Genomic DNA, 13336 nt, shown 5'->3' with positions numbered 1-13336 from the left:
GTGGATGCCTAGAAAGAAGTATATTTAAAACTAGTTTTAGGTTTCAGAGTGTAGATTCCTGAAAAAAATGTGTTTGTTTTATGAAAAATGTGAGTGTGCTACTGCAAAAAAGTTGATTTAAATTTCGTTTTTGGATAAGGGTGATTGCAATTTTTCAACAAGTTAATTGAAATTTTCTTGCAAGATTAGGGAGAGTGGATGCCTTGAAAGATGTATTTTAAAAATTTGTTTTAGGTTCCAGAGAGTGGATTCCTGAAAAAAAAGTGTTTGTTTTATGAAAAATGTGAGTGTGTTACTGCAAAAAAGTTGATTTAAATTTAGTTTCAGGATAGGCGTGAATGCATCATTTCAACAAGTTAATTGAAATTTTCTTGCAAGATTAGGTAGAGTGGATGCCTAGAAAGAAGTATATTTAAAACTAGTTTTAGGTTTCAGAGTGTAGATTCCTGAAAAAAAATGGGTTTGTTTTATGAAAAATGTGAGTGTGTTACTGCCAAAAAGTTGTTTTAAATTTCGTTTTTGGATAAGAGTGATTGCAATACTTCAACAAGTTAATTGAAATTTTCTTGCAAGATTAGGGAAAGTGGATGCCTAGAAAGAAATTTTAAAAAAAATGAGTAGAAGGTTTCAGAGAGTGGAATCCTGAAAAAAAATGGGTTTGTTTTATGAATAATGTGAGTGTGTTACTGCAAAAAAAATTGATTTAAATTTAGTTTCAGGATAGGTGTGAATGCATCATTTCAACAAGTAAATTGAAATTTTCTTGCAAGATTAGGGAGAGTGGATGCCTAGAAAGAAGTATATTTAAAACTAGTTTTACGTTTCAGAGTGTAGATTCCTGAAAAAAATGGGTTTGTTTTATGAAAAATGTGAGTGTGTTACTGCAAAAAAGTTGATTTAAATTTAGTTTCAGGATAGGCGTGAATGCATCATTTCAACAAGTTAATTGAAATTTTCTTGCAAGATTAGGGAGAGTGGATGTCTAAAAAGAAATTTTAAAAAAATGAGTAGAAGGTTTCAGAGTGGATTCCTGAAAAAAATGTGTTTGTTTTATGAAAAATGTGAGTGTGTTACTGCAAAAAAGTTGATTTAAATTTCGTTTCAGGATAGGCGTGAATGCATCATTTCAACAAGTTAATTGAAATTTTCTTGCAAGATTAGGGAGAGTGGATGCCTAGAAAGAAATTTAAAAAAAAATAGTAGAAGGTTTCAGAGAGTGGATTCCTGAAAAAAAACATGTTTTTGTTTTATGAAAAATGTGAGTGTGTTACTGCAAAAAAGTTGATTTAAATTTAGTTTCAGGATAGGCGTGAATGCATTATTTCATCAAGTTAATTGACATTTTCTTGCAAGATTAGGGAGAGTGGATGCCTAGAAAGAAGTTTATTTAAAATTAGTTTTAGGTTTCAGAGAGTTTAATCCTGAAAAAAAATGGGTTTGTTTTATGAATAATGTGAGTGTGTTACTGCAAAAAAGTTGTTTTTCAAATTTCGTTTTTGGATAAGGGTGATTGCAATATTTCAACAAGTTAATTGAAATTTTCTTGCAAGATTAGGGAGAGTGGATTGCTAGAAAGACATTTTTTAAAAACTTAGTCGACAGTTTCATAGAGTGGATTCCTGAAAAAAAGTGTGTTCGTTTTATGAAAAATGTGAGTGTGTTACTGCAAAAAAGTTGATTTAAATTTAGTTTCAGGATAGGCGTGAATGCATCATTTCAACAAGTTAATTGAAATTTTCTTGCAAGATTAGGGAGAGTGGATACCTAGAAAGAAATTTAAAAAATATGAGTAGAAGGTTTCAGAGAGTGGATTCCTGAAAAAAATGTGTTTGTTTTATGAAAAATGTGAATTTGTTACTGCAAAAAAGTTGATTTTTAAATTTTGTTTCAGGATAGGCATGAATGCATCATTTCAACAAGTTAATTGAAATTTTCTTGCAAGATTAGGGAGAGTGGATGCCTAGAAAGAAATTTAAGAAAAATTAGTAGAATGTTTCAGAGAGTGGATTCCTGAAAAAAAATGTGTTTGTTTTATGAAAAATGTGAGTGTTACTGCAAAAAAGTTGATTTAAATTTAGTTTCAGGATAGGCGTGAATGCATTATTTCAACAAGTTAATTGTCATTTTCTTGCAAGATTAGGGAGAGTGGATGCCTAGAAAGAAGTTTATTTAAAATTAGTTTTAGGTTTCAGAGAGTTTATTCCTGAAAAAAAATGGGTTTGTTTTATAAAAAATGTGAGTGTGTTACTGCAAAAAAGTTGTTTTAAATTTTGTTTTTGGATAAGGGTGATTGCAATATTTCAACAAGTTAATTGAAATTTTCTTGCAAAATTAGGGAGAGTGGATGCCTAGAAAGATGTTTTTTAAAAATTAGTTTTAGGTTCCAGTGAGTGGATTCCTGAAAAAATAATTGCTTGTTTTATGATAAATGTGAGTGTGTTACTGCAAAAAAGTTAATTTAAATTTAGTTTCAGGTTAGGCGTGAATGCATTATTTCAACAAGTTAATTGACATTTTCTTGCAAGATTAGGGAGAGTGGATGCCTAGAAAGAAATTTAAAAAAAATGAGTAGTAGGTTTCAGAGAGTAGATTCCTGAAAAAAAGTGTGTTTGTTTTATGAAAAATGTGAGTGTGTTACTGCAAAAAAGTTGATTTAAATTTAGTTTCAGGATAGGCGTGAATGCATCATTTCAACAAGTTAATTGAAATTTTCTTGCAAGATTAGGGAGAGTGGATGCCTAGAAAGAAATTTAAAAAAAATGAGTAGAAGGTTTCAGAGAGTGGATTCCTGAAAAAAATGTGTTTGTTTTATGAAAAATGTGAGTGTGTTACTGCAAAAAAGTTGATTTAAATTTAGTTTCAGGATAGGCGTTAATGCTGTATTTCAACAAGGTAATTGAAATGTTCTTGCACGATTAGGGAGAGTGGATGCCTAGAAAGACATTTTTAAAAAACTTAGTAGAAGGTTTCATAGAGTGGATTACTGAAAAAAAGTGTGTTCGTTTTATGAAAAATGTGAGTGTGTTACTGCAAAAAAAGTTGATTTAAATTTAGTTTCAGGATAGGTGTGAATGCATCATTTCAACAAGTAAATTGAAATTTTCTTGCAAGATTAGGGAGAGTGGATGCCTAGAAAGAAGTATATTTAAAACTAGTTTTAGGTTTCAGAGTGTAGATTCCTGAAAAAAAATGGGTTTGTTTTATGAAAAATGTGAGTGTGTTACTGCAAAAAAGTTGATTTAAATTTAGTTTCAGGATAGGCGTGAATGCATCATTTCAACAAGTTAATTGAAATTTTCTTGCAAGATTAGGGAGAGTGGATGCCTAAAAAGAAATTTTAAAAAAATGAGTAGAAGGTTTCAGAGTGGATTCCTGAAAAAAATCTGTTTGTTTTATGAAAAATGTGAGTGTGTTACTGCAAAAAAGTTGATTTAAATTTCGTTTCAGGATAGGCGTGAATACATCATTTCAACAAGTTAATTGAAATTTTCTTGCAAGATTAGGGAGAGTGGATGCCTAAAAAGAAATTTAAAAAAAAATAGTAGAAGGTTTCAGAGTGGATTCCTGAAAAAAACATGTGTTTGTTTTATGAAAAATGTGAGTGTGTTACTGCAAAAAAGTTGATTTAAATTTCGTTTCAGGATAGGCGTGAATGCATCATTTCAACAAGTTAATTGAAATTTTCTTGCAAGATTAGGGAGAGTGGATGCCTAGAAAGAAATTTAAAAAAAATTAGTAGAAGGTTTCAGAGAGTGGATTCCTGAAAAAAACATGTGTTTGTTTTATGAAAATTGTGAGTGTGTTACTGCAAAAAAGTTGATTTAAATTTAGTTTCAGGATAGGCGTGAATGCATTATTTCATCAAGTTAATTGACATTTTCTTGCAAGATTAGGGAGAGTGGATGCCTAGAAAGAAGTTTATTTAAAATTAGTTTTAGGTTTCAGAGAGTTTATTCCTGAAAAAAAAATGGGTTTGTTTTATGAAAAATGTGAGTGTGTTACTGCAAAAAAGTTGATTTAAATTTAGTTTCTGGATAGGCGTGAATGCTGTATTTCAACAAGTTAATTGAAATGTTCTTGCATGATTAGGGAGAGTGGATGCCTAGACATACATTTTTTAAAAACTTAGTAGAAGGTTTCATAGAGTGGATTACTTAAAAAAAGTGTGTTCGTTTTATGAAAAATGTGAGTGTGTTACTGCAAAAAAAGTTGATTTAAATTTAGTTTCAGGATAGGCGTGAATGCATCATTTCAACAAGTAAATTGAAATTTTCATGCAAGATTTGGGAGAGTGGATACCTAGAAAGAAATTTAAAAAAAATTAGTAGAAGGTTTCAGAGAGTGGATTCCTGAAAAAAATGTGTTTGTTTTATGAAAAATGTGAGTTTGTTACTGCAAAAAAGTTGATTTTTAAATTTCATTTCAGGATAGGCGTGAATGCATCATTTCAACAAGTTAATTGAAATTTTCTTGCAAGATTAGGGAGAGTGGATGCCTAGAAAGAAATTTAAGAAAAATTAGTAGAAGGTTTCAGAGAGTGGATTCCTGCAAAAAAATGTGTTTGTTTTATGAAAAATATGAGTGTGTTACTGCAAAAAAGTTGATTTAAATTTAGTTTCAGGATAGGCGTGAATGCATTATTTCAACAAGTTAATTGTCATTTTCTTGCAAGATTAGGGAGAGTGGATGCCTAGAAAGAAGTTTATTTAAAATTAGTTTTAGGTTTCAGAGAGTTTATTCCTGAAAAAATGGGTTTGTTTTATGAAAAATGTGAGTGTGTTACTGCAAAAAAGTTGTTTTAAATTTCGTTTTTGGATAAAGGTGATTGCAATATTTCAACAAGTTAATTGAAATTTTCTTGCAAAATTAGGGAGAGTGGATGCCTAGAAAGATGTTTTTTGAAAATTAGTTTTAGGTTCCAGTGAGTGGATTCCTGAAAAAATAATTGCTTGTTTTATGAAAAATGTGAGTGTGTTACTGCAAAAAAGTTAATTTAAATTTAGTTTCAGGTTAGGCGTGAATGCATTATTTCAACAAGTTAATTGACATTTTCTTGCAAGATTAGGGAGAGTGGATGCCTAGAAAGAAATTTTAAAAAAATGAGTAGTAGGTTTCAGAGAGTAGATTCCTGAAAAAAAAGTGTGTTTGTTTTATGAAAAATGTGAGTGTGTTACTGCAAAAAATGTAATTTAAATTTAGTTTCAGGATAGGCGTGAATGCATTATTTCAACAAGTTAATTGACATTTTCTTGCAAGATTAGGGAGAGTGGATGCCTAGAAAGAAGTATATTTAAAACTAGTTTTAGGTTTCAGAGTGTAGATTCCTGAAAAAAAAATGGGTTTGTTTTATGAAAATGCGTGTCTGTTACTGCAAAAAAGTTGATTTAAATTTAGTTTCAGGATAAGGGTGATTGCAGTATTTCAACAAGTTAATTGAAATGTTCTTGCATGATTAGGGAGAGTGGATGCCTAGAAAGATGTTTTTTAAAAATTCATTTTAGGTTCCAGAGAGTTGATTCCTGAAAAAAATTGGTTTGTTTTATGAAAAATGTGAGTGTGTTACTGCAAAAAAGTTGTTTTAAATTTCGCTTTTGGATAAGAGTGATTGCAATACTTCAACAAGTTAATTGAAATTTTCTTGCAAGATTAGGGAAAGTGGATGCCTAGAAAGAAATTTAAAAAAAATGAGTAGAAGGTTTCAGAGAGTGGAATCCTGAAAAAAAATGGGTTTGTTTTATGAATAATGTGAGTGTGTTACTGCAAAAAAGTTGATTTAAATTTTGTTTCAGGATAGGTGTGAATGCATCATTTCAACAAGTAAATTGAAATTTTCTTGCAAGATTAGGGAGAGTGGATGCCTAGAAAGAAGTATATTTAAAACTAGTTTTAGGTTTCAGAGTGTAGATTCCTGAAAAAAAATGGGTTTGTTTTATGAAAATGTGAGTGTGTTACTGCAAAAAAGTCGATTTAAATTTAGTTTCAGGATAGGCGTGAATGCATCATTTCAACAAGTTAATTGAAATTTTCTTGCAAGATTAGGGAGAGTGGATGCCTAAAAAGAAATTTTAAAAAAATGAGTAGAAGGTTTCAGAGTGGATTCCTGAAAAAAATGTGTTTGTTTTATAAAAAATGTGAGTGTGTTACTGCAAAAAAGTTGATTTAAATTTCGTTTCAGGATAGGCGTGAATGCATCATTTCAACAAGTTAATTGAAATTTTCTTGCAAGATTAGGGAGAGTGGATGCCTAGAAAGAAATTTAAAAAAAATTAGTAGAAGGTTTCAGAGAGTGGATTCCTGAAAAAAAACATGTGTTTGTTTTATGAAAAATGTGAGTGTGTTACTGCAAAAAAGTTGATTTAAATTTAGTTTCAGGATAGGCGTGAATGCATTATTTCATCAAGTTAATTGACATTTTCTTGCAAGATTAGGGAGAGTGGATGCCTAGAAAGAAGTTAATTTAAAATTAGTTTTAGGTTTCAGAGAGTTTATTCCTGAAAAAAAAATGGGTTTGTTTTATGAATAATATGAGTGTGTTACTGCAAAAAAGTTGTTTTTCAAATTTCGTTTTTGGATAAGGGTGATTGCAATATTTCAACAAGTTAATTGAAATTTTCTTGCAAGATTAGGGAGAGTGGATTCCTAGAAAGACATTTTTTTAAAACTTAGTCGAAGGTTTCATAGAGTGGATTCCTGAAAAAAAGTGTGTTTGTTTTATGAAAAATGTGAGTGTGTTACTGCAAAAAAGTTGATTTAAATTTAGTTTCAGGATAGGCGTGAATGCATCATTTCAACAAGTTAATTGAAATTTTCTTGCAAGATTAGGGAGAGTGGATGCCTAGAAAGAAGTTTATTTAAAATTAGTTTTAAGTTTCCGAGAGTGTATTCCTGAAAAATCTGTTAATTTTATGAAAAATGTGTGTCTGTTACTGCAAAAAAGTTGATTTAAATTTAGTTTCAGGATAAGGGTGATTGCAGTATTTCAACAAGTTAATTGAAATGTTCTTGCACGATTAGGGAGAGTGGATGCCTAGAAAGATGTTTTTAAAAAATTCATTTTAGGTTCCAGAGAGTGGATTCCTGAAAAAAATGGGTTTGTTTTATAAAAAATGTGAGTGTGTTACTGCAAAAAAGTTGTTTTAAATTTCGTTTTTGGATAAGAGTGATTGCAATACTTCAACAAGTTAATTGAAATTTTCTTGCAAGATTAGGGAAAGTGGATGCCTAGAAAGAAATTTAAAAAAAATGAGTAGAAGGTTTCAGAGAGTGGAATCCTGAAACAAATGGGTTTGTTTTATGAATAATGTGAGTGTGTTACTGCAAAAAAAGTTGATTTAAATTTAGTTTCAGGATAGGTGTGAATGCATCATTTCAACAAGTAAATTGAAATTTTCTTGCAAGATTAGGGAGAGTGGATGCCTAGAAAGAAGTATATTTAAAACTAGTTTTAGGTTTTAGAGTGTAGATTCCTGAAAAAAATGGGTTTGTTTTATGAAAAATGTGAGTGTGTTACTGCAAAAAAGTTGATTTAAATTTAGTTTCAGGATAGGCGTGAATGCATCATTTCAACAAGTTAATTGAAATTTTCTTGCAAGATTAGGGAGAGTGGATGCCTAAAAAGAAATTTTAAAAAAATGAGTAGAAGGTTTCAGAGTGGATTCCTGAAAAAAATGTGTTTGTTTTATAAAAAATGTGAGTGTGTTACTGCAAAAAAGTTGATTTAAATTTAGTTTCAGGATAGGCGTGAATGCATCATTTCAACAAGTTAATTGAAATTTTCTTGCAAGATTAGGGAGAGTGGATGCCTAGAAAGAAATTTAAGAAAAATTAGTAGAAGGTTTCAGAGAGTGGATTCCTGAAAAAAACATGTGTTTGTTTTATGAAAAATGTGAGTGTGTTACTGCAAAAAAGTTGATTTAAATTTAGTTTCAGGATAAGCGTGAATGCATTATTTCAACAAGATAATTGTCATTTTCTTGCAAGATTAGGGAGAGTGGATGCCTAAAAAGAAGTTTATTTAAAATTAGTTATAGGTTTCAGAGAGATTATTCCTGAAAAAAAATCTGTTCATTTTATAAAAAAATGTGTTTGTGTTACTGCAAAAAAGTTGATTTAAATTTAGTTTCAGGATAAGGGTGATTGCTGTATTTCAACAAGTTAATTGAAATGTTCTTGCATGATTAGGGAGAGTGGATGCCTAGAATGATGTTTTTTAAAAATTCATTTTAGGTTCCAGAGAGTTGATTCCTGAAAAAAAAAATGGGTTTGTTATATGAAAAATGTGAGTGTGTTACTGCAGAAAGTTAATTTAAATTTAGTTTCAGGATAGGCGTGAATGCATTATTTCAACAAGTTAATTGACATTTTCTTGCAAGATTAGGGAGAGTGGATGCATAGAAAGAAGTTTATTTAAAATTAGTTTTAAGTTTCAGAGAGTGTATTCCTGAAAAAATCTGTTAATTTTATGAAAAATGTGTGTGTGTTACTGCAAAAAAGTTGATTTAAATTTAGTTTCAGGATAAGTGTGATTGCAGTATTTCAACAAGTTAATTGAAATGTTCTTGCACGATTAGGGAGAGTGGATGCCTAGAAAGATGTTTTTTAAAAATTCTTTTTAGGTTCCAGAGAGTGGATTCCTGAAAAAAAGTGTGTTCGTTTTATGAAAAATGTGAGAGTGTTACTGCAAAAAAGTTGATTTAAATTTAGTTTCAGGATAGGCGTGAATGCATCATTTCAACAAGTTAATTGAAATTTTCTTGCAAGATTAGGGAGAGTGGATGCCTAGAAAGAAATTTTAAAAAAATGAGTAGAAGGTTTCAGAGGGTGGATTCCTGAAAAAAATGTGTTTGTTTTATGAATAATGTGAGTGTGTTACTGCAAAAAAAGTTGATTTAAATTTAGTTTCAGGATAGGTGTGAATGCATCATTTCAACAAGTAAATTGAAATTTTCTTGCAAGATTAGGGAGAGTGGATGCCTAGAAAGAAGTATATTTAAAACTAGTTTTAGGTTTTAGAGTGTAGATTCCTGAAAAAAATGGGTTTGTTTTATGAAAAATGTGAGTGTGTTACTGCAAAAAAGTTGATTTAAATTTAGTTTCAGGATAGGCGTGAATGCATCATTTCAACAAGTTAATTGAAATTTTCTTGCAAGATTAGGGAGAGTGGATGCCTAAAAAGAAATTTTAAAAAAATGAGTAGAAGGTTTCAGAGTGGATTCCTGAAAAAAATGTGTTTGTTTTATAAAAAATGTGAGTGTGTTACTGCAAAAAAGTTGATTTAAATTTAGTTTCAGGATAGGCGTGAATGCATCATTTCAACAAGTTAATTGAAATTTTCTTGCAAGATTAGGGAGAGTGGATGCCTAGAAAGAAATTTAAGAAAAATTAGTAGAAGGTTTCAGAGAGTGGATTCCTGAAAAAAACATGTGTTTGTTTTATGAAAAATGTGAGTGTGTTACTGCAAAAAAGTTGATTTAAATTTAGTTTCAGGATAAGCGTGAATGCATTATTTCAACAAGATAATTGTCATTTTCTTGCAAGATTAGGGAGAGTGGATGCCTAAAAAGAAGTTTATTTAAAATTAGTTATAGGTTTCAGAGAGATTATTCCTGAAAAAAAATCTGTTCATTTTATAAAAAAATGTGTTTGTGTTACTGCAAAAAAGTTGATTTAAATTTAGTTTCAGGATAAGGGTGATTGCTGTATTTCAACAAGTTAATTGAAATGTTCTTGCATGATTAGGGAGAGTGGATGCCTAGAATGATGTTTTTTAAAAATTCATTTTAGGTTCCAGAGAGTTGATTCCTGAAAAAAAAAATGGGTTTGTTATATGAAAAATGTGAGTGTGTTACTGCAGAAAGTTAATTTAAATTTAGTTTCAGGATAGGCGTGAATGCATTATTTCAACAAGTTAATTGACATTTTCTTGCAAGATTAGGGAGAGTGGATGCATAGAAAGAAGTTTATTTAAAATTAGTTTTAAGTTTCAGAGAGTGTATTCCTGAAAAAATCTGTTAATTTTATGAAAAATGTGTGTGTGTTACTGCAAAAAAGTTGATTTAAATTTAGTTTCAGGATAAGTGTGATTGCAGTATTTCAACAAGTTAATTGAAATGTTCTTGCACGATTAGGGAGAGTGGATGCCTAGAAAGATGTTTTTTAAAAATTCTTTTTAGGTTCCAGAGAGTGGATTCCTGAAAAAAAGTGTGTTCGTTTTATGAAAAATGTGAGAGTGTTACTGCAAAAAAGTTGATTTAAATTTAGTTTCAGGATAGGCGTGAATGCATCATTTCAACAAGTTAATTGAAATTTTCTTGCAAGATTAGGGAGAGTGGATGCCTAGAAAGAAATTTTAAAAAAATGAGTAGAAGGTTTCAGAGGGTGGATTCCTGAAAAAAATGTGTTTGTTTTATGAAAAATGTGAGTCTGTTACTGCAAAAAAGTTGATTTTTAAATTTCGTTTCAGGATAGTCGTGAATGCATCATTTCAACAAGTTAATTGAAATTTTCTTACAAGATTAGTGAGAGTGGATGCCTAGAAAGAAATTTTAAAAAAACTTAGTAGAAGGCTTCAGAGAGTGGATTCCTGGAAAAAAATATGTTTGTTTTATGAAAAATGTGAGTGTGTTACTGCAAAAAAGTTGATTTAAATTTAGTTTCAGGATAGGCGTGAATGCATTATTTCAACAAGTTAATTGTCATTTTCTTGCAAGATTAGGGAGAGTGGATGCCTAGAAAGAAGTTTATTTAAAATTAGTTTTAGGTTTCAGAGAGTTTATTCCTGAAAAAAAAATCTGTTCATTTTATAAAAAATGTGTTTGTGTTACTGCAAAAAAGTTGATTTAAATTTAGTTTCAGGATAAGGGTGATTGCTGTATTTCAACAAGTTAATTGAAATGTTCTTGCATGATTAGGGAAAGTGGATGCCTAGAATGATGTTTTTTAAAAATTCATTTTAGGTTCCAGAGAGTTGATTCCGGAAAAAAAATAGGTTTGTTTTATGAAAAATGTGAGTGTGTTACTGCAAAAAGTTGTTTTAAATTTTGTTCTTGGATATGGGTGAATGCAACATTTCAACAAGTTAATTGAAATTTTCTTGCAAAATTGGGGATAGTGGATGCCCAGAAAGATGTTTTTTAAAAATTAGTTTTAGGCTCCAGAGAGTGGATTCCTAAAAAAATAATTGTTTGTTTTGTGAATGTGTTACTGCAAAAAAGTTGATTTAACTTTCGTTCCTGGATAGGCGTGAATGCATCATTTCAACAAGTTAATTGAAATTTTCTTGCAAGATTAGGGAGAGTGGATGCCTAGAAAGAATTTTATAAAAAATTAGTAGAAGGTTTCAGAGAGTGGATTCCTGAAAAAAATGTGTTTAAAAATGTGAGTGTGTTCCTGCAAAAAAGTTGATTTAAATTTAGTTTCAGGATAGGCGTGAATGCTGTATTTCAACAAGGTAATTGAAGTGTTTTTGCACGATTAGGGAGATTGGATGCCTAGAAAGACATTTTTAAAAAACTTAGTAGAAGGTTTCATAGAGTGGATTACTGAAAAAAAGTATGTTCGTTTTATGAAAAATGTGAGTGTGTTACTGCAAAAAAAGTTGATTTAAATTTAGTTTCAGGATAGGCGTGAATGCATCATTTCAACAAGTAAATTGAAATTTTCTTGCAAGATTAGGGAGAGTGGATGCCTAGAAAGGAGTTTATTTAAAACTAGTTTTAGGTTTCAGAGAGTAGATTCCTGAAAAAAATGGGTTTGTTTTATGAAAAATGTGATTGTGTTACTGCAAAAAAGTTGATTTAAATTTAGTTTCAGGATAGGCGTGAATGCATTATTTCAACAAGTTAATTTTCATTTTCTTGCAAGATTAGGGAGAGTGGATGCCTAGAAAGAAGTTTATTTAAAATTAGTTTTAGGTTTCAGAGAGTTTATTCCTGAAAAAAAATCTGTTCATTTTATTAAAAATGTGTTTGTGTTACTGCAAAAAAGTTGATTTAAATTTAGTTTCAGGATAAGGGTGATTGCTGTATTTCAACAAGTTAATTGAAATGTTCTCGCACGATTAGGGAGAGTGGATGCCTAGAAAGATGTTTTAAAAAAAATCATTTTAGGTTCCAGAGAGTTCATTCCTGAAAAAAATGGGTTTGTTTTATGAAAAATGTGAGTGTGTTACTGCAAAAAAGTTGTTTTTCAAATTTCGTTTTTGGATAAGGGTGATTGCAATATTTCAACAAGTTAATTGAAATTTTCTTGCATGATTAGGGAGAGTGGATGCCTAGAAATACATTTTTAAAAAACTTAGTAGAAGGTTTCCTAGAGTGGATTACTTAAAAAAAGTGTGTTTGTTTTATGAAAAATGTGAGTGTGTTACTGCAAAAAAAGTTCATTTAAATTTAGTTTCAGGATAGGCGTGAATGCATTATTTCAACAAGTAAATTGAAATTTTCTTGCAAGATTAGGGAGAGTGGATGCCTAGAAAGAAGATTATTTAAAACTAGTTTTAGGTTTCAGATAGTAGATTCCTGAAAAAAAATGTGTTTGTTTTATGAAAAATGTGAGTGTGCTACTGCAAAAAAGTTGATTTAAATTTCGTTTTTGGATAAGGGTGATTGCAATTTTTCAACAAGTTAATTGAAATTTTCTTGCAAGATTAGGGAGAGTGGATGCCTAGAAAGATGTATTTTAAAAATTTGTTTTAGGTTCCAGAGAGTGGATTCCTGAAAAAAAAGTGTTTGTTTTATGAAAAATGTGAGTGTGTTACTGCAAAAAAGTTGATTTAAATTTAGTTTCAGGATAGGCGTGAATGCAGCATTTCAACAAGTTAATTGAAATTTTCTTGCAAGATTAGGGAGAGTGGATGCCTAGAAAGAAATTTTAAAAAAATGAGTAGAAGGTTTCAGAGAGTGGATTCCTGAAAAAAATGTGTTTGTTTTATGAAAAATGTGAGTGTGTTACTGCAAAAAAGTTGATTTAAATTTAGTTTCAGGATAGGCGTTAATGCTGTATTTCAACAAGGTAATTGAAATGTTCTTGCACGATTAGGGAGAGTGGATGCCTAGAAAGACATTTTTAAAAAACTTAGAAGAAGGTTTCATAGAGTGGATTACTGAAAAAAAGTGTGTTCGTTTTATGAAAAATGTGAGTGTGTTACTGCAAAAAAAGTTGATTTAAATTTAGTTTCAGGATCGGTGTGAATGCATCATTTCAACAAGTAAATTGAAATTTTCTTGCAAGATTAGGGAGAGTGGATGCCTAGAAAGAAGTATATTTAAAACTAGTTTTAGGTTTCAGAGTGTAGATTCCTGAAAAAAAATGTGTTTGTTTTATGAAAAATGTGAGT

Source organism: Lissotriton vulgaris, chromosome 2_2 (genome assembly GCF_964263255.1).
Source record: "Lissotriton vulgaris chromosome 2_2, aLisVul1.2, whole genome shotgun sequence".
Classification (NCBI taxonomy): Eukaryota; Metazoa; Chordata; class Amphibia; order Caudata; family Salamandridae; genus Lissotriton; species Lissotriton vulgaris.
Note: the sequence above shows the minus strand (reverse complement) of the source record.